Here is an 18,510-nt window from a genome sequence, read left to right on the forward strand (position 1 = left end):
CCAGCAGCCACAGGCACTGGTGTGGTGTAAGTGACCTCAGCCAGCAGCCACAGGCCCTGGTGTGGTGTAAGTGGCCTCAGCCAGCAGCCACAGGCCCTGGTGTGGTGTAAGTGGCCTCAGCCAGTGCCACAGGCCCTAGTGTGGTGTAAGTGGCCTGAGCAAGAGTCACAGACCCTGGTGTGGTGTAATTGGCCTCAATAGCAACTAATGCCCTGGTGTGGTGTAGGTGGCCTCAGCCAGCAGCCACAGGCCCTGGTGTGGTGTAAGTGGCCTCAGCCAGTGCCACAGGCCCTGATGTGGTGTAAGTGGCCTGAGCAAGAGCCACAGACCCTGGTGTGGTGTAATTGGCCTCAATAGCAACTAATGCCCTGGTGTGGTGTAAGTGGCCTCAGCCAGAAGCCACAGGCACTGGTGTGGTGTAAGTGGCCTCAGCCAGCAGCCACAGGCCCTGATGTGGTGTAAGTGGCCCCAGCCAGCAGCCACAGGCCCTGGTGTGGTGTAAGTGGCCTCAGCCAAAAGCCACAGGCACTGGTGTGGTGTAAGTGCCCTCAGCCAGCAGCCACAGGCACTGGTGTGGTGTAAGTGACCTCAGCCAGCAGCCACAGGCCCTGGTGTGGTGTAAGTGGCCTCAGCCAGCAGCCACAGGCCCTGGTGTGGTGTAAGTGGCCTCAGCCAGCAGCCACAGGCCCTGGTGTGGTGTAAGTGGCCTGAGCAAGAGCCACAGGCCCTGGTGTGGTGTAAGTGGCCTCAGCCAGAAGCCACAGGCACTGGTGTGGTGTAAGTGGCCTCAGCCAGCAGCCACAGTCCCTGGTGTGGTGAAAGTGGCCTCAGCCAGCAGCCACAGGCCCTGGTGTGGTGTAAATGGCCTCAGCCAGCAGCCACAGGCCCTGGTGTGGTGTAAGTGGCCTCAGCCAGAGCCACAGGCCATGGTGTGGTGTAAGTGGCCTCAGCCAGTGCCACAGGCCCTGGTGTGGTGTAAGTGGCCTGAGCAAGAGCCACAGACCCTGGTGTGGTGTAATTGGCCTCAATAGCAACTAATGCCCTGGTGTGGTGTAGGTGGCCTCAGCCAGCAGCCACAGGCCCTGGTGTGGTGTAAGTGGCCTCAGCCAGTGCCACAGGCCCTGGTGTGGTGTAAGGGGCCTCAATAGCAACTAATGCCCTGGTGTGGTGTAAGTGGCCTCAGCCACCAGCCACAGGCACTGGTGTGGTGTAAGTGGCCTCAGCCAGCAGCCACAGGCCCTGGTGTGGTGTAAGTGGCCTCAGCCAGCAGCCACAGGCCCTGGTGTGGTGTAAGTGGCCTGAGCCAGCTGCCACAGGCCGTAGTGTGGTGTAAGTGGCCTCAGCCAGAAGCCACAGGCACTGGTGTGGTGTAAGTGCCCTCAGCCAGCAGCCACACGCCCTGGTGTGGTGTAAGTGACCTCAGCCAGCAGCCAAAGGCCCTGGTGTGGTGTAAGTGGCCTCAGCCAGCAGCCACAGGCCCTGGTGTGGTGTAAGTGGCCTCAGCCAGTGCCACAGGCCCTGGTGTGGTGTAAGTGGCCTGAGCAAGAGTCACAGACCCTGGTGTGGTGTAATTGGCCTCAATAGCAACTAATGCCCTGGTGTGGTGTAGGTGGCCTCAGCCAGCAGCCACAGGCCCTGGTGTGGTGTAAGTGGCCTCAGCCAGTGCCACAGGCCCTGGTGTGGTGTAAGTGGCCTGAGCAAGAGCCACAGGCCCTGGTGTGGTGTAAGTGGCCTCAGCCAGAAGCCACAGGCACTGGTGTGGTGTAAGTGCCCTCAGCCAGCAGCCACAGGCACTGGTGTGGTGTAAGTGACCTCAGCCAGCAGCCACAGGCCCTGGTGTGGTGTAAGTGGCCTCAGCCAGCAGCCACAGGCCCTGGTGTGGTGTAAGTGGCCTCAGCCAGAAGCCACAGGCACTGGTGTGGTGTAAGTGCCCTCAGCCAGCAGCCACAGGCACTGGTGTGGTGTAAGTGACCTCAGCCAGCAGCCACATGCCCTGGTGTGGTGTAAGTGGCCTCAGCCAGCAGCCACAGGCCCTGGTGTGGTGTAAGTGGCCTCAGCCAGTGCCACAGGCCCTGGTGTGGTGTAAGTGGCCTGAGCAAGAGTCACAGACGCTGGTGTGGTGTAATTGGCCTCAATAGCAACTAATGCCCTGGTGTGGTGTAGGTGGCCTCAGCCAACAGCCACAGGCCCTGGTGTGGTGTAAGTGGCCTCAGCCAGTGCCACAGGCCATGGTGTGGTGTAAGTGGCCTGAGCAAGAGCCACAGACCCTGGTGTGGTGTAATTGGCCTCAATAGCAACTAATGCCCTGGTGTGGTGTAAGTGGCCTCAGCCAGCAGCCACAGGCCCTGGTGTGGTGTAAGTGGCCTCAGCCAGCAGCCACAGGCCCTGATGTGGTGTAAGTGGCCCCAGCCGGTCACTCAGGCCCTGGTGTGGTGTAGGTGGCATCAGCTAGCAGCACAAGACATTGGAAAACAGCCAAAAGCAATGTCGTTAATGTGCCCTCATTAATGGGCAGCTGCTTTTGGTCTTTTAATACACCCCTTCTCTGGATCAAAAGCTGTTCAATGACATGAAAATGAAAGGCTTACAGCACCAGGTATTCCCAGGTAGTCTCCCATCCAAGTACTAACCAAGCCCAGCCCTGCTTAGCTTCCGAGATCAGACGAGGTCGGGCGTGCTCAGGGTGGTATGGCCGTAAGCTGCTGGCCCCAGCACAATGTCTCAATTTATGGATTCAACTGATTAGGTGGCAAGTACCTGAAGTTACGAAGACAATCCTTTAACCATACCTGCATGTTTGCATAATACCCTAACCCAAAGGCTCAGTTTAGCATTTATCTAACAGCACAGGCCCTGGATTGTTGAAGATGGCCTCAGGAACCAGCACAGGGCCTGGTGTGTTGTACATGGCCACAGCTAGCAGCACAGGGCCTGGTTTGGTGAAAATGGCCTCGGCCAGAAGCGCAGGGCCTGGTGTGATGTGAGTGGCCTGAGCCAGAAGCCACAGGCACTGGTGTGGTGTAAGTGGCCTCAGCCAGCAGCCACAGGCCCTGGTGTGGTGTAAGTGGCCTCAGCCAGCAGCCACAGGCCCTGGTGTGGTGTAAGTGGCCTCAGCCAGCAGCCACAGGCCCTGGTGTGGTGTAAGTGGCCTCAGCCAGAGCCACAGGCCCTGGTGTGGTGTAAGTGGCCTCAGCCAGTGCCACAGGCCCTGGTGTGGTGTAAGTGGCCTGAGCAAGAGCCAAAGACCCTGGTGTGGTGTAATTGGCCTCAATAGCAACTAATGCCCTGGTGTGGTGTAGGTGGCCTCAGCCAGCAGCCACAGGCCCTGGTGTGGTGTAAGTGGCCTCAATAGCAACTAATGCCCTGGTGTGGTGTAAGTGGCCTCAGCCAGCAGCCACAGGCCCTGGTGTGGTGTAAGTGGCCTGAGCAAGAGCCACAGACCCTGGTGTGGTGTAATTGGCCTCAATAGCAACTAAGACCCTGGTGTGGTGTAGGTGGCCTCAGCCAGCAGCCACAGGCCCTGGTGTGGTGTAAGTGGCCTCAGCCAGCAGCCACAGGCCCTGGTGTGGTGTAAGTGGCCTCAGCCAGCAGCCACAGGCCCTGATGTGGTGTAAGTGGCCCCAGCCGGTCACTCAGGCCCTGGTGTGGTGTAGGTGGCATCAGCTAGCAGCACAAGACATTGGAAAACAGCCAAAAGCAATGTCGTTAATGTGCCCTCATTAATGGGCAGCTGCTTTTGGTCTTTTAATACACCCCTTCTCTGGATCAAAAGCGGTTCAATGACATGAAAATGAAAGGCTTACAGCACCAGGTATTCCCAGGCAGTCTCCCATCCAAGTACTAACCAAGCCCAGCCCTGCTTAGCTTCCAAGATCAGACGAGGTCGGGCGTGCTCAGGGTGGTATGGCCGTAAGCTGCTGGCCCCAGCACAATGTCTCAATTTATGGATTCAACTGATTAGGTGGCAAGTACCTGAAGTTACGAAGACAATCCTTTAACCATACCTGCATGTTTGCATAATACCCTAACCCAAAGGCTCAGTTTAGCATTTATCTAACAGCACAGGCCCTGGATTGTTGAAGATGGCCTCAGGAACCAGCACAGGGCCTGGTGTGTTGTACATGGCCACAGCTAGCAGCACAGGGCCTGGTTTGGTGAAGATGGCCTCAGCCAGAAGCCACAGGCACTGGTGTGGTGTAAGTGGCCTCAGCAAGCAGCCACAGGCCCTGGTGTGGTTTAAGTGGCCTCAGCCAGCAGCCACAGGCCCTGGTGTGGTGTAAGTGGCCTCAGCCAGAGCCACAGGCCCTGGTGTGGTGTAAGTGGCCTCAGCCAGTGCCACAGGCCCTGGTGTGGTGTAAGTGGCCTCAGCCAGTGCCACAGGCCCTGGTGTGGTGTAAGTGGCCTGAGCAAGAGCCACAGACCCTGGTGTGGTGTAACTGGCCTCAATAGCAACTAATGCCCTGGTGAGGTGTAGGTGGCCTCAGCCAGCAGCCACAGGCCCTGGTGTGGTGTAAGTGGCCTCAGCCAGTGCCACAGGCCCTGGTGTGGTGTAAGGGGCCTCAATAGCAACTAATGCCCTGGTGTGGTGTAAGTGGCCTCAGCCAGCAGCCACAGGCACTGGTGTGGTGTAAGTGGCCTCAGCCAGCAGCCACAGGCCCTGGTGTGGTGTAAGTGGCCTCAGCCAGCAGCCACAGGCCCTGGTGTGGTGTAAGTGGCCTGAGCCAGAAGCCACAGGCACTGGTGTGGTGTAAGTGGCCTCAGCCAGAAGCCACAGGCACTGGTGTGGTGTAAGTGCCCTCAGCCAGCAGCCACAGGCCCTGGTGTGGTGTAAGTGACCTCAGCCAGCAGCCACAGGCCCTGGTGTGGTGTAAGTGGCCTCAGCCAGCAGCCACAGGCCCTGGTGTGGTGTAAGTGGCCTCAGCCAGTGCCACAGGCCCTGGTGTGGTGTAAGTGGCCTGAGCAAGAGTCACAGACCCTGGTGTGGTGTAATTGGCCTCAATAGCAACTAATGCCCTGGTGTGGTGTAGGTGGCCTCAGCCAGCAGCCACAGGCCCTGGTGTGGTGTAAGTGGCCTCAGCCAGTGCCACAGGCCCTGGTGTGGTGTAAGGGGCCTCAATAGCAACTAATGCCCTGGTGTGGTGTAAGTGGCCTCAGCCAGCAGCCACAGGCCCTGGTGTGGTGTAAGTGGCCTCAGCCAGCAGCCACAGGCCCTGGTGTGGTGTAAGTGGCCTCAGCCAGCAGCCACAGGCCCTGGTGTGGTGTAAGTGGCCTCAGCCAGTGCCACAGGCCCTGGTGTGGTGTAAGTGGCCTCAGCCAGTGCCACAGACCCTGGTGTGGTGTAATTGGCCTCAATAGCAACTAATGCCCTGGTGTGGTGTAGGTGGCCTCAGCCAGCAGCCACAGGCCCTGGTGTGGTGTAAGTGGCCTCAATAGCAACTAATGCCCTGGTGTGGTGTAAGTGGCCTCAGCCAGCAGCCACAGGCCCTGGTGTGGTGTAAGTGGCCTCAGCCACTGCCACAGGCCCTGGTGTGGTGTAAGTGGCCTCAATAGCAACTAAGGCCCTGGTGTGGTGTAAGTGGCCTCAGCCAGTGCCACAGGCCCTGGTGTGGTGTAAGTGGCCTCAGCCAGCAGCCACAGGCCCTGGTGTGGTGTAAGTGGCCTCAGCCAGTGCCACAGGCCCTGGTGTGGTGTAAGTGGCCTCAGCCAGAGCCACAGGCCCTGGTGTGGTGTAAGTGGCCTCAGCCAGTGCCACAGGCCCTGGTGTGGTGTAAGTGGCCTGAGCAAGAGCCACAGACCCTGGTGTGGTGTAATTGGCCTCAATAGCAACTAATGCCCTGGTGTGGTGTAGGTGGCCTCAGCCAGCAGCCACAGGCCCTGGTGTGGTGTAAGTGGCCTCAATAGCAACTAATGCCCTGGTGTGGTGTAAGTGGCCTCAGCCAGCAGCCACAGGCCCTGGTGTGGTGTAAGTGGCCTCAGCCAGCAGCCACAGGCCCTGGTGTGGTGTAAGTGGCCTCAGCCAGCAGCCACAGGCCCTGATGTGGTGTAAGTGGCCCCAGCCGGTCACTCAGGCCCTGGTGTGGTGTAGGTGGCATCAGCTAGCAGCACAAGACATTGGAAAACAGCCAAAAGCAATGTCCTTAATGTGCCCTCATTAATGGGCAGCTGCTTTTGGTCTTTTAATACACCCCTTCTCTGGATCAAAAGCGGTTCAATGACATGAAAATGAAAGGCTTACAGCACCAGGTATTCCCAGGGAGTCTCCCATCCAAGTACTAACCAAGCCCAGCCCTGCTTAGCTTCCGAGATCAGACGAGGTCGGGCGTGCTCAGGGTGGTATGGCCGTAAGCTGCTGGCCCCAGCACAATGTCTCAATTTATGGATTCAACTGATTAGGTGGCAAGTACCTGAAGTTACGAAGACAATCCTTTAACCATACCTGCATGTTTGCATAATACCCTAACCCAAAGGCTCAGTTTAGCATTTATCTAACAGCACAGGCCCTGGTGTGTTGTACATGGCCACAGCTAGCAGCACAGGGCCTGGTTTGGTGAAGATGGCCTCGGCCAGAAGCGCAGGGCCTGGTGTGATGTGAGTGGCCTGAGCAAGAGCCACAGGCCCTGGTGTGGTGTAAGTGGCCTCAGCCAGCAGCCACAGGCCCTGGTGTGGTGTAAGTGGCCTCAGCCAGCAGCCACAGGCCCTGGTGTGGTGTAAATGGCCTCAGCCAGCAGCCACAGGCCCTGGTGTGGTGTAAGTGGCCTCAGCCAGAGCCACAGGCCCTGGTGTGGTGTAAGTGGCCTCAGCCAGTGCCACAGGCCCTGGTGTGGTGTAGGTGGCCTGAGCAAGAGCCACAGACCCTGGTGTGGTGTAATTGGCCTCAATAGCAACTAATGCCCTGGTGAGGTGTAAGTGGCCTCAGCCAGCAGCCACAGGCCCTGGTGTGGTGTAAGTGGCCTCAGCCAGTGCCACAGGCCCTGGTGTGGTGTAAGGGGCCTCAATAGCAACTAATGCCCTGGTGTGGTGTAAGTGGCCTCAGCCAGCAGCCACAGGCACTGGTGTGGTGTAAGTGGCCTCAGCCAGCAGCCACAGGCCCTGGTGTGGTGTAAGTGGCCTCAGCCAGCAGCCACAGGCCCTGGTGTGGTGTAAGTGGCCTGAGCCAGCTGCCACAGGCCCTGGTGTGGTGTAAGTGGCCTCAGCCAGAAGCCACAGGCACTGGTGTGGTGTAAGTGCCCTCAGCCAGCAGCCACAGGCCCTGGTGTGGTGTAAGTGACCTCAGCCAGCAGCCACAGGCCCTGGTGTGGTGTAAGTGGCCTCAGCCAGCAGCCACAGGCCCTGGTGTGGTGTAAGTGGCCTCAGCCAGTGCCAAAGGCCCTGGTGTGGTGTAAGTGGCCTCAGCCAGTGCCAAAGGCCCTGGTGTGGTGTAAGTGGCCTGAGCAAGAGTCACAGACCCTGGTGTGGTGTAATTGGCCTCAATAGCAACTAATGCCCTGGTGTGGTGTAGGTGGCCTCAGCCAGCAGCCACAGGCCCTGGTGTGGTGTAAGTGGCCTCAGCCAGTGCCACAGGCCCTGGTGTGGTGTAAGGGGCCTCAATAGCAACTAATGCCCTGGTGTGGTGTAAGTGGCCTCAGCCAGCAGCCACAGGCACTGGTGTGGTGTAAGTGCCCTCAGCCAGCAGCCACAGGCCCTGGTGTGGTGTAAGTGGCCTCAGCCAGCAGCCACAGGCCCTGGTGTGGTGTAAGTGGCCTCAGCCAGAAGCCACAGGCACTGGTGTGGTGTAAGTGCCCTCAGCCAGCAGCCACAGGCACTGGTGTGGTGTAAGTGACCTCAGCCAGCAGCCACAGGCCCTGGTGTGGTGTAAGTGGCCTCAGCCAGCAGCCACAGGCCCTGGTGTGGTGTAAGTGGCCTCAGCCAGAAGCCACAGGCACTGGTGTGGTGTAAGTGCCCTCAGCCAGCAGCCACAGGCACTGGTGTGGTGTAAGTGACCTCAGCCAGCAGCCACAGGCCCTGGTGTGGTGTAAGTGGCCTCAGCCAGCAGCCACAGGCCCTGGTGTGGTGTAAGTGGCCTCAGCCAGTGCCACAGGCCCTAGTGTGGTGTAAGTGGCCTGAGCAAGAGTCACAGACCCTGGTGTGGTGTAATTGGCCTCAATAGCAACTAATGCCCTGGTGTGGTGTAGGTGGCCTCAGCCAGCAGCCACAGGCCCTGGTGTGGTGTAAGTGGCCTCAGCCAGTGCCACAGGCCCTGATGTGGTGTAAGTGGCCTGAGCAAGAGCCACAGACCCTGGTGTGGTGTAATTGGCCTCAATAGCAACTAATGCCCTGATGTGGTGTAAGTGGCCTCAGCCAGCAGCCACAGGCCCTGGTGTGGTGTAAGTGGCCTCAGCCAGCAGCCACAGGCCCTGATGTGGTGTAAGTGGCCCCAGCCGGTCACTCAGGCCCTGGTGTGGTGTAGGTGGCATCAGCTAGCAGCACAAGACATTGGAAAACAGCCAAAAGCAATGTCGTTAATGTGCCCTCATTAATGGGCAGCTGCTTTTGGTCTTTTAATACACCCCTTCTCTGGATCAAAAGCGGTTCAATGACATGAAAAAGAAAGGCTTACAGCACCAGGTATTCCCAGGCAGTCTCCCATCCAAGTACTAAACAAGCCCAGCCCTGCTTAGCTTCCGAGATCAGACGAGGTCGGGCGTGCTCAGGGTTGTATGGCCGTAAGCTGCTGGCCCCAGCACAATGTCTCAATTTATGGATTCAACTGATTAGGTGGCAAGTACCTGAAGTTACGAAGACAATCCTTTAACCATACCTGCATGTTTGCATAATACCCTAACCCAAAGGCTCAGTTTAGCATTTATCTAACAGCACAGGCCCTGGATTGTTGAAGATGGCCTCAGGAACCAGCACAGGGCCTGGTGTGTTGTACATGGCCACAGCTAGCAGCACAGGGCCTGGTTTGGTGAAGATGGCCTCGGCCAGAAGCGCAGGGCCTGGTGTGATGTGAGTGGCCTGAGCAAGAGCCACAGGCCCTGGTGTGGTGTAAGTGGCCTCAGCCAGAAGCCACAGGCACTGGTGTGGTGTAAGTGGCCTCAGCCAGCAGCCACAGTCCCTGGTGTGGTGTAAGTGGCCTCAGCCAGCAGCCACAGGCCCTGGTGTGGTGTAAGTGGCCTCAGCCAGCAGCCACAGGCCCTGGTGTGGTGTAAGTGGCCTCAGCCAGCAGCCACAGGCCCTTGTGTGGTGTAAGTGGCCTCAGCCAGTGCCACAGGCCCTGGTGTGGTGTAAGGGGCCTCAATAGCAACTAATGCCCTGGTGTGGTGTAAGTGGCCTCAGCCAGCAGCCACAGGCCCTGGTGTGGTGTAAGTGGCCTCAGCCAGTGCCACAGGCCCTGGTGTGGTGTAAGTGGCCTCAGCCAGTGCCACAGACCATGGTGTGGTGTAATTGGCCTCAATAGCAACTAATGCCCTGGTGTGGTGTAGGTGGCCTCAGCCAGCAGCCACAGGCCCTGGTGTGGTGTAAGTGGCCTCAATAGCAACTAATGCCCTGGTGTGGTGTAAGTGGCCTCAGCCAGCAGCCACAGGCCCTGGTGTGGTGTAAGTGGCCTCAGCCACTGCCACAGGCCCTGGTGTGGTGTAAGTGGCCTCAATAGCAACTAAGGCCCTGGTGTGGTGTAGGTGGCCTCAGCCAGCAGCCACAGGCCCTGGTGTGGTGTAAGTGGCCTCAGCCAGTGCCACAGGCCCTGGTGTGGTGTAAGTGGCCTGAGCAAGAGCCACAGACCCTGGTGTGGTGTAATTGGTCTCAATAGCAACTAATGCTCTGGTGTGGTGTAAGTGGCCTCAGCCAGCAGCCACAGGCCCTGGTGTGGTGTAAGTGGCCTCAGCCAGCAGCCACAGGCCCTGATGTGGTGTAAGTGGCCCCAGCCGGTCACTCAGGCCCTGGTGTGGTGTAGGTGGCATCAGCTAGCAGCACAAGACATTGGAAAACAGCCAAAAGCAATGTCGTTAATGTGCCCTCATTAATGGGCAGCTGCTTTTGGTCTTTTAATACACCCCTTCTCTGGATCAAAAGCGGTTCAATGACATGAAAATGAAAGGCTTACAGCACCAGGTATTCCCAGGTAGTCTCCCATCCAAGTACTAACCAAGCCCAGCCCTGCTTAGCTTCCGAGATCAGACGAGGTCGGGCGTGCTCAGGGTGGTATGGCCGTAAGCTGCTGGCCCCAGCACAATGTCTCAATTTATGGATTCAACTGATTAGGTGGCAAGTACCTGAAGTTACGAAGACAATCCTTTAACCATACCTGCATGTTTGCATAATACCCTAACCCAAAGGCTCAGTTTAGCATTTATCTAACAGCACAGGCCCTGGATTGTTGAAGATGGCCTCAGGAACCAGCACAGGGCCTGGTGTGTTGTACATGGCCACAGCTAGCAGCACAGGGCCTGGTTTGGTGAAGATGGCCTCGGCCAGAAGCGCAGGGCCTGGTGTGATGTGAGTGGCCTGAGCAAGAGCCACAGGCCCTGGTGTGGTGTAAGTGGCCTCAGCCAGAAGCCACAGGCACTGGTGTGGTGTAAGTGGCCTCAGCCAGCAGCCACAGGCCCTGGTGTGGTGTAAGTGGCCTCAGCCAGCAGCCACAGGCCCTGGTGTGGTGTAAGTGGCCTCAGCCAGAGCCACAGGCCCTGGTGTGGTGTAAGTGGCCTCAGCCAGTGCCACAGGCCCTGGTGTGGTGTAAGTGGCCTGAGCAAGAGCCACAGACCCTGGTGTGGTGTAATTGGCCTCAATAGCAACTAATGCCCTGGTGTGGTGTAGGTGGCCTCAGCCAGCAGCCACTGGCCCTGGTGTGGTGTAAGTGGCCTCAATAGCAACTAATGCCCTGGTGTGGTGTAAGTGGCCTCAGCCAGCAGCCACAGGCCCTGGTGTGGTGTAAGTGGCCTGAGCAAGAGCCACAGACCCTGGTGTGGTGTAATTGGCCTCAATAGCAACTAAGGCCCTGGTGTGGTGTAGGTGGCCTCAGCCAGCAGCCACAGGCCCTGGTGTGGTGTAAGTGGCCTCAGCCAGCAGCCACAGGCCCTGGTGTGGTGTAAGTGGCCTCAGCCAGCAGCCACAGGCCCTGATGTGGTGTAAGTGGCCCCAGCCGGTCACTCAGGCCCTGGTGTGGTGTAGGTGGCATCAGCTAGCAGCACAAGACATTGGAAAACAGCCAAAAGCAATGTCGTTAATGTGCCCTCATTAATGGGCAGCTGCTTTTGGTCTTTTAATACACCCCTTCTCTGGATCAAAAGCGGTTCAATGACATGAAAATGAAAGGCTTACAGCACCAGGTATTCCCAGGCAGTCTCCCATCCAAGTACTAACCAAGCCCAGCCCTGCTTAGCTTCCGAGATCAGACGAGGTCGGGCGTGCTCAGGGTGGTATGGCCGTAAGCTGCTGGCCCCAGCACAATGTCTCAATTTATGGATTCAACTGATTAGGTGGCAAGTACCTGAAGTTACGAAGACAATCCTTTAACCATACCTGCATGTTTGCATAATACCCTAACCCAAAGGCTCAGTTTAGCATTTATCTAACAGCACAGGCCCTGGTGTGTTGTACATGGCCACAGCTAGCAGCACAGGGCCTGGTTTGGTGAAGATGGCCTCGGCCAGAAGCGCAGGGCCTGGTGTGATGTGAGTGGCCTGAGCAAGAGCCACAGGCCCTGGTGTGGTGTAAGTGGCCTCAGCCAGAAGCCACAGGCACTGGTGTGCTGTAAGTGGCCTCAACCAGCAGCCACAGGCCCTGGTGTGGTGTAAGTGGCCTCAGCCAGCAGCCACAGGCCCTGGTGTGGTGTAAATGGCCTCAGCCAGCAGCCACAGGCCCTGGTGTGGTGTAAGTGGCCTCAGCCAGAGCCACAGGCCCTGGTGTGGTGTAAGTGGCCTCAGCCAGTGCCACAGGCCCTGGTGTGGTGTAAGTGGCCTGAGCAAGAGCCACAGACCCTGGTGTGGTGTAATTGGCCTCAATAGCAACTAATGCCCTGGTGAGGTGTAGGTGGCCTCAGCCAGCAGCCACAGGCCCTGGTGTGGTGTAAGTGGCCTCAGCCAGTGCCACAGGCCCTGGTGTGGTGTAAGGGGCCTCAATAGCAACTAATGCCCTGGTGTGGTGTAAGTGGCCTCAGCCAGCAGCCACAGGCCCTGGTGTGGTGTAAGTGGCCTCAGCCAGCAGCCACAGGCCCTGGTGTGGTGTAAGTGGCCTGAGCCAGCTGCCACAGGCCCTGGTGTGGTGTAAGTGGCCTCAGCCAGAAGCCACAGGCACTGGTGTGGTGTAAGTGCCCTCAGCCAGCAGCCACAGGCCCTGGTGTGGTGTAAGTGACCTCAGCCAGCAGCCACAGGCCCTGGTGTGGTGTAAGTGGCCTCAGCCAGCAGCCACAGGCACTGGTGTGGTGTAAGTGGCCTCAGCCAGCAGCCACAGGCCCTGGTGTGGTGTAAGTGGCCTCAGCCAGCAGCCACAGGCCCTGGTGTGGTGTAAGTGGCCTGAGCCAGCAGCCACAGGCCCTGGTGTGGTGTAAGTGGCGTCAGCCAGTGCCACAGGCCCTAGTGTGGTGTAAGTGGCCTGAGCAAGAGTCACAGACCCTGGTGTGGTGTAATTGGCCTCAATAGCAACTAATGCCCTGGTGTGGTGTAGGTGGCCTCAGCCAGCAGCCACAGGCCCTGGTGTGGTGTAAGTGGCCTCAGCCAGTGCCACAGGCCCTGATGTGGTGTAAGTGGCCTGAGCAAGAGCCACAGACCCTGGTGTGGTGTAATTGGCCTCAATAGCAACTAATGCCCTGGTGTGGTGTAAGTGGCCTCAGCCAGCAGCCACAGGCCCTGGTGTGGTGTAAGTGGCCTCAGCCAGCAGCCACAGGCCCTGATGTGGTGTAAGTGGCCCCAGCCGGTCACTCAGGCCCTGGTGTGGTGTAGGTGGCATCAGCTAGCAGCACAAGACATTGGAAAACAGCCAAAAGCAATGTCGTTAATGTGCCCTCATTAATGGGCAGCTGCTTTTGGTCTTTTAATACACCCCTTCTCTGGATCAAAAGCGGTTCAATGACATGAAAAACAAAGGCTTACAGCACCAGGTATTCCCAGGCAGTCTCCCATCCAAGTACTAACCAAGCCCAGCCCTGCTTAGCTTCCGAGATCAGACGAGGTCGGGCGTGCTCAGGGTGGTATGGCCGTAAGCTGCTGGCCCCAGCACAATGTCTCAATTTATGGATTCAACTGATTAGGTGGCAAGTACCTGAAGTTACGAAGACAATCCTTTAACCATACCTGCATGTTTGCATAATACCCTAACCCAAAGGCTCAGTTTAGCATTTATCTAACAGCACAGGCCCTGGATTGTTGAAGATGGCCTCAGGAACCAGCACAGGGCCTGGTGTGTTGTACATGGCCACAGCTAGCAGCACAGGGCCTGGTTTGGTGAAGATGGCCTCGGCCAGAAGCGCAGGGCCTGGTGTGATGTGAGTGGCCTGAGCAAGAGCCACAGGCCCTGGTGTGGTGTAAGTGGCCTCAGCCAGCAGCCACAGGCCCTGGTGTGGTGTAAGTGGCCTCAGCCAGCAGCCACAGGCCCTGGTGTGGTGTAAGTGGCCTCAGCCAGTGCCACAGGCCCTGGTGTGGTGTAAGTGGCCTGAGCAAGAGCCACAGACCCTGGTGTGGTGTAATTGGCCTCAATAGCAACTAATGCCCTGGTGTGGTGTAGGTGGCCTCAGCCAGCAGCCACAGGCCCTGGTGTGGTGTAAGTGGCCTCAGCCAGTGCCACAGGCCCTGGTGTGGTGTAAGGGGCCTCAATAGCAACTAAGGCCCTGGTGTGGTGTAAGTGGCCTCAGCCAGCAGCCACAGGCCCTGGTGTGGTGTAAGTGACCTCAGCCAGCAGCCACAGGCCCTGGTGTGGTGTAAGTGGCCTCAGCCAGCAGCCACAGGCCCTGGTGTGGTGTAAGTGGCCTCAGCCAGTGCCACAGGCCCTGGTGTGGTGTAAGTGGCCTGAGCAAGAGTCACAGACCCTGGTGTGGTGTAATTGGCCTCAATAGCAACTAATGCCCTGGTGTGGTGTAGGTGGCCTCAGCCAGCAGCCACAGGCCCTGGTGTGGTGTAAGGGGCCTCAATAGCAACTAATGCCCTGGTGTGGTGTAAGTGGCCTCAGCCAGCAGCCACAGGCACTGGTGTGGTGTAAGTGCCCTCAGCCAGCAGCCACAGGCCCTGGTGTGGTGTAAGTGGCCTCAGCCAGCAGCCACAGGCCCTGGTGTGGTGTAAGTGGCCTGAGCAAGAGCCACAGGCCCTGGTGTGGTGTAAGTGGCCTCAGCCAGAAGCCACAGGCACTGGTGTGGTGTAAGTGCCCTCAGCCAGCAGCCACAGGCACTGGTGTGGTGTAAGTGACCTCAGCCAGCAGCCACAGGCCCTGGTGTGGTGTAAGTGGCCTCAGCCAGCAGCCACAGGCCCTGGTGTGGTGTAAGTGGCCTCAGCCAGAAGCCACAGGCACTGGTGTGGTGTAAGTGCCCTCAGCCAGCAGCCACAGGCACTGGTGTGGTGTAAGTGACCTCAGCCAGCAGCCACAGGCCCTGGTGTGGTGTAAGTGGCCTCAGCCAGCAGCCACAGGCCCTGGTGTGGTGTAAGTGGCCTCAGCCAGCAGCCACAGGCCCTGGTGTGGTGTAAGTGGCCTGAGCAAGAGTCACAGACCCTGGTGTGGTGTAATTGGCCTCAATAGCAACTAATGCCCTGGTGTGGTGTAGGTGGCCTCAGCCAGCAGCCACAGGCCCTGGTGTGGTGTAAGTGGCCTCAGCCAGTGCCACAGGCCCTGATGTGGTGTAAGTGGCCTGAGCAAGAGCCACAGACCCTGGTGTGGTGTAATTGGCCTCAATAGCAACTAATGCCCTGGTGTGGTGTAAGTGGCCTCAGCCAGCAGCCACAGGCCCTGGTGTGGTGTAAGTGGCCTCAGCCAGCAGCCACAGGCCCTGATGTGGTGTAAGTGGCCCCAGCCGGTCACTCAGGCCCTGGTGTGGTGTAGGTGGCATCAGCTAGCAGCACAATACATTGGAAAACAGCCAAAAGCAATGTCGTTAATGTGCCCTCATTAATGGGCAGCTGCTTTTGGTCTTTTAATACACCCCTTCTCTGGATCAAAAGCGGTTCAATGACATGAAAATGAAAGGCTTACAGCACCAGGTATTCCCAGGTAGTCTCCCATCCAAATACTAACCAAGCCCAGCTCTGCTTAGCTTCCGAGATCAGACGAGGTCGGGCATGCTCAGGGTGGTATGGCCGTAAGCTGCTGGCCCCAGCACAATGTCTCAATTTATGGATTCAACTGATTAGGTGGCAAGTACCTGAAGTTACGAAGACAATCCTTTAACCATACCTGCATGTTTGCATAATACCCTAACCCAAAGGCTCAGTTTAGCATTTATCTAACAGCACAGGCCCTGGATTGTTGAAGATGGCCTCAGGAACCAGCACAGGGCCTGGTGTGTTGTACATGGCCACAGCTAGCAGCACAGGGCCTGGTTTGGTGAAGATGGCCTCGGCCAGAAGCGCAGGGCCTGGTGTGATGTGAGTGGCCTGAGCAAGAGCCACAGGCCCTGGTGTGGTGTAAGTGGCCTCAGCCAGAAGCCACAGTCCCTGGTGTGGTGTAAGTGGCCTCAGCCAGCAGCCACAGGCCCTGGTGTGGTGTAAGTGGCCTCAGCCAGCAGCCACAGTCCCTGGTGTGGTGTAAGTGGCCTCAGCCAGCAGCCACAGGCCCTGGTGTGGTGTAAGTGACCTCAGCCAGCAGCCACAGTCCCTGGTGTGGTGTAAGTGGCCTCAGCCAGCAGCCACAGGCCCTGGTGTGGTGTAAGTGACCTCAGCCAGCAGCCACAGGCCCTGGTGTGGTGTAAGTGGCCTCAGCCAGCAGCCACAGGCCCTGGTGTGGTGTAAGTGGCCTGAGCCAGCTGCCACAGGCCCTGGTGTGGTGTAAGTGGCCTCAGCCAGAAGCCACAGGCACTGGTGTGGTGTAAGTGCCCTCAGCCAGCAGCCACAGGCCCTGGTGTGGTGTAAGTGACCTCAGCCAGCAGCCACAGGCCCTGGTGTGGTGTAAGTGGCCTCAGCCAGCAGCCACAGGCCCTGGTGTGGTGTAAGTGGCCTCAGCCAGTGCCACAGGCCCTGGTGTGGTGTAAGTGGCCTGAGCAAGAGTCACAGACCCTGGTGTGGTGTAATTGGCCTCAATAGCAACTAATGCCCTGGTGTGGTGTAGGTGGCCTCAGCCAGCAGCCACAGGCCCTGGTGTGGTGTAAGTGGCCTCAGCCAGTGCCACAGGCCCTGGTGTGGTGTAAGGGGCCTCAATAGCAACTAATGCCCTGGTGTGGTGTAAGTGGCCTCAGCCAGCAGCCACAGGCACTGGTGTGGTGTAAGTGCCCTCAGCCAGCAGCCACAGGCCCTGGTGTGGTGTAAGTGGCCTCAGCCAGCAGCCACAGGCCCTGGTGTGGTGTAAGTGGCCTGAGCAAGAGCCACAGGCCCTGGTGTGGTGTAAGTGGCCTCAGCCAGAAGCCACAGGCACTGGTGTGGTGTAAGTGACCTCAGCCAGCAGCCACAGGCCCTGGTGTGGTGTAAGTGGCCTCAGCCAAAAGCCACAGGCACTGGTGTGGTGTAAGTGCCCTCAGCCAGCAGCCACAGGCACTGGTGTGGTGTAAGTGACCTCAGCCAGCAGCCACAGGCCCTGGTGTGGTGTAAGTGGCCTCAGCCAGCAGCCACAGGCCCTGGTGTGGTGTAAGTGGCCTCAGCCAGTGCCACAGGCCCTGGTGTGGTGTAAGTGGCCTGAGCAAGAGTCACAGACCCTGGTGTGGTGTAATTGGCCTCAATAGCAACTAATGCCCTGGTGTGGTGTAAGTGGCCTCAGCCAGCAGCCACAGGCCCTGGTGTGGTGTAAGTGGCCTGAGCAAGAGCCACAGGCCCTGGTGTGGTGTAAGTGGCCTCAGCCAGAAGCCACAGGCACTGGTGTGGTGTAAGTGGCCTCAGCCAGCAGCCACAGTCCCTGGTGTGGTGTAAGTGGCCTCAGCCAGCAGCCACAGGCCCTGGTGTGGTGTAAATGGCCTCAGCCAGCAGCCACAGGCCCTGGTGTGGTGTAAGTGGCCTCAGCCAGAGCCACAGGCCATGGTGTGGTGTAAGTGGCCTCAGCCAGTGCCACAGGCCCTGGTGTGGTGTAAGTGGCCTGAGCAAGAGCCACAGACCCTGGTGTGGTGTAATTGGCCTCAATAGCAACTAATGCCCTGGTGTGGTGTAGGTGGCCTCAGCCAGCAGCCACAGGCCCTGGTGTGGTGTAAGTGGCCTCAGCCAGTGCCACAGGCCCTGGTGTGGTGTAAGGGGCCTCAATAGCAACTAATGCCCTGGTGTGGTGTAAGTGGCCTCAGCCAGCAGCCACAGGCACTGGTGTGGTGTAAGTGGCCTCAGCCAGCAGCCACAGGCCCTGGTGTGGTGTAAGTGGCCTCAGCCAGCAGCCACAGGCCCTGGTGTGGTGTAAGTGGCCTCAGCCAGCTGCCACAGGCCCTAGTGTGGTGTAAGTGGCCTCAGCCAGAAGCCACAGGCACTGGTGTGGTGTAAGTGCCCTCAGCCAGCAGCCACACGCCCTGGTGTGGTGTAAGTGACCTCAGCCAGCAGCCAAAGGCCCTGGTGTGGTGTAAGTGGCCTCAGCCAGCAGCCACAGGCCCTGGTGTGGTGTAAGTGGCCTCAGCCAGTGCCACAGGCCCTGGTGTGGTGTAAGTGGCCTGAGCAAGAGTCACAGACCCTGGTGTGGTGTAATTGGCCTCAATAGCAACTAATGCCCTGGTGTGGTGTAGGTGGCCTCAGCCAGCAGCCACAGGCCCTGGTGTGGTGTAAGTGGCCTCAGCCAGTGCCACAGGCCCTGGTGTGGTGTAAGTGGCCTGAGCAAGAGCCACAGGCCCTGGTGTGGTGTAAGTGGCCTCAGCCAGAAGCCACAGGCACTGGTGTGGTGTAAGTGCCCTCAGCCAGCAGCCACAGGCACTGGTGTGGTGTAAGTGACCTCAGCCAGCAGCCACAGGCCCTGGTGTGGTGTAAGTGGCCTCAGCCAGAAGCCACAGGCACTGGTGTGGTGTAAGTGCCCTCAGCCAGCAGCCACAGGCACTGGTGTGGTGTAAGTGACCTCAGCCAGCAGCCACATGCCCTGGTGTGGTGTAAGTGGCCTCAGCCAGCAGCCACAGGCCCTGGTGTGGTGTAAGTGGCCTCAGCCAGTGCCACAGGCCATGGTGTGGTGTAAGTGGCCTGAGCAAGAGCCACAGACCCTGGTGTGGTGTAATTGGCCTCAATAGCAACTAATGCCCTGGTGTGGTGTAAGTGGCCTCAGCCAGCAGCCACAGGCCCTGGTGTGGTGTAAGTGGCCTCAGCCAGCAGCCACAGGCCCTGATGTGGTGTAAGTGGCCCCAGCCGGTCACTCAGGCCCTGGTGTGGTGTAGGTGGCATCAGCTAGCAGCACAAGACATTGGAAAACAGCCAAAAGCAATGTCGTTAATGTGCCCTCATTAATGGGCAG

At 58.6% G+C, this 18,510-nt stretch overlaps 7 non-coding genes and 1 pseudogene across 7 annotated transcripts; all 8 read right to left on the reverse strand.

Annotated features, from left to right (window-relative positions):
• Positions 1 to 2,581: 2,581 nt before the first annotated feature.
• On the reverse strand, positions 2,582 to 2,700 carry LOC145427756 (5S ribosomal RNA). The gene has a single exon (XR_013908298.1). It is a non-coding gene; the product is annotated as a 5S ribosomal RNA (ribosomal RNA).
• Positions 2,701 to 3,796: 1,096 nt separating this feature from the next.
• On the reverse strand, positions 3,797 to 3,915 carry LOC145426966 (5S ribosomal RNA). Its single transcript, XR_013907688.1, has one exon. It is a non-coding gene; the product is annotated as a 5S ribosomal RNA (ribosomal RNA).
• Positions 3,916 to 6,228: 2,313 nt separating this feature from the next.
• Positions 6,229 to 6,347, reverse strand: LOC145426553 (5S ribosomal RNA). Its single transcript, XR_013907263.1, has one exon. It is a non-coding gene; the product is annotated as a 5S ribosomal RNA (ribosomal RNA).
• Positions 6,348 to 8,589: 2,242 nt separating this feature from the next.
• On the reverse strand, positions 8,590 to 8,708 carry LOC145427264 (5S ribosomal RNA). Its single transcript, XR_013907997.1, has one exon. It is a non-coding gene; the product is annotated as a 5S ribosomal RNA (ribosomal RNA).
• A 1,369-nt stretch (positions 8,709 to 10,077) lies between these two features.
• Positions 10,078 to 10,196, reverse strand: LOC145427758 (5S ribosomal RNA). The gene has a single exon (XR_013908300.1). It is a non-coding gene; the product is annotated as a 5S ribosomal RNA (ribosomal RNA).
• Positions 10,197 to 11,291: 1,095 nt separating this feature from the next.
• Positions 11,292 to 11,410, reverse strand: LOC145426500 (5S ribosomal RNA). Its single transcript, XR_013907210.1, has one exon. It is a non-coding gene; the product is annotated as a 5S ribosomal RNA (ribosomal RNA).
• A 1,650-nt stretch (positions 11,411 to 13,060) lies between these two features.
• On the reverse strand, positions 13,061 to 13,179 carry LOC145426502 (5S ribosomal RNA). The gene has a single exon (XR_013907212.1). It is a non-coding gene; the product is annotated as a 5S ribosomal RNA (ribosomal RNA).
• A 1,964-nt stretch (positions 13,180 to 15,143) lies between these two features.
• Positions 15,144 to 15,262, reverse strand: LOC145427284 (5S ribosomal RNA; annotated as a pseudogene).
• Between the last annotated feature and the right edge of the window lie 3,248 nt (positions 15,263 to 18,510).

The sequence above is a fragment of the Astatotilapia calliptera genome, chromosome 3, assembly GCF_964374335.1.
Source record: "Astatotilapia calliptera chromosome 3, fAstCal68.1, whole genome shotgun sequence".
Lineage (NCBI taxonomy): Eukaryota > Metazoa > Chordata > Actinopteri > Cichliformes > Cichlidae > Astatotilapia > Astatotilapia calliptera.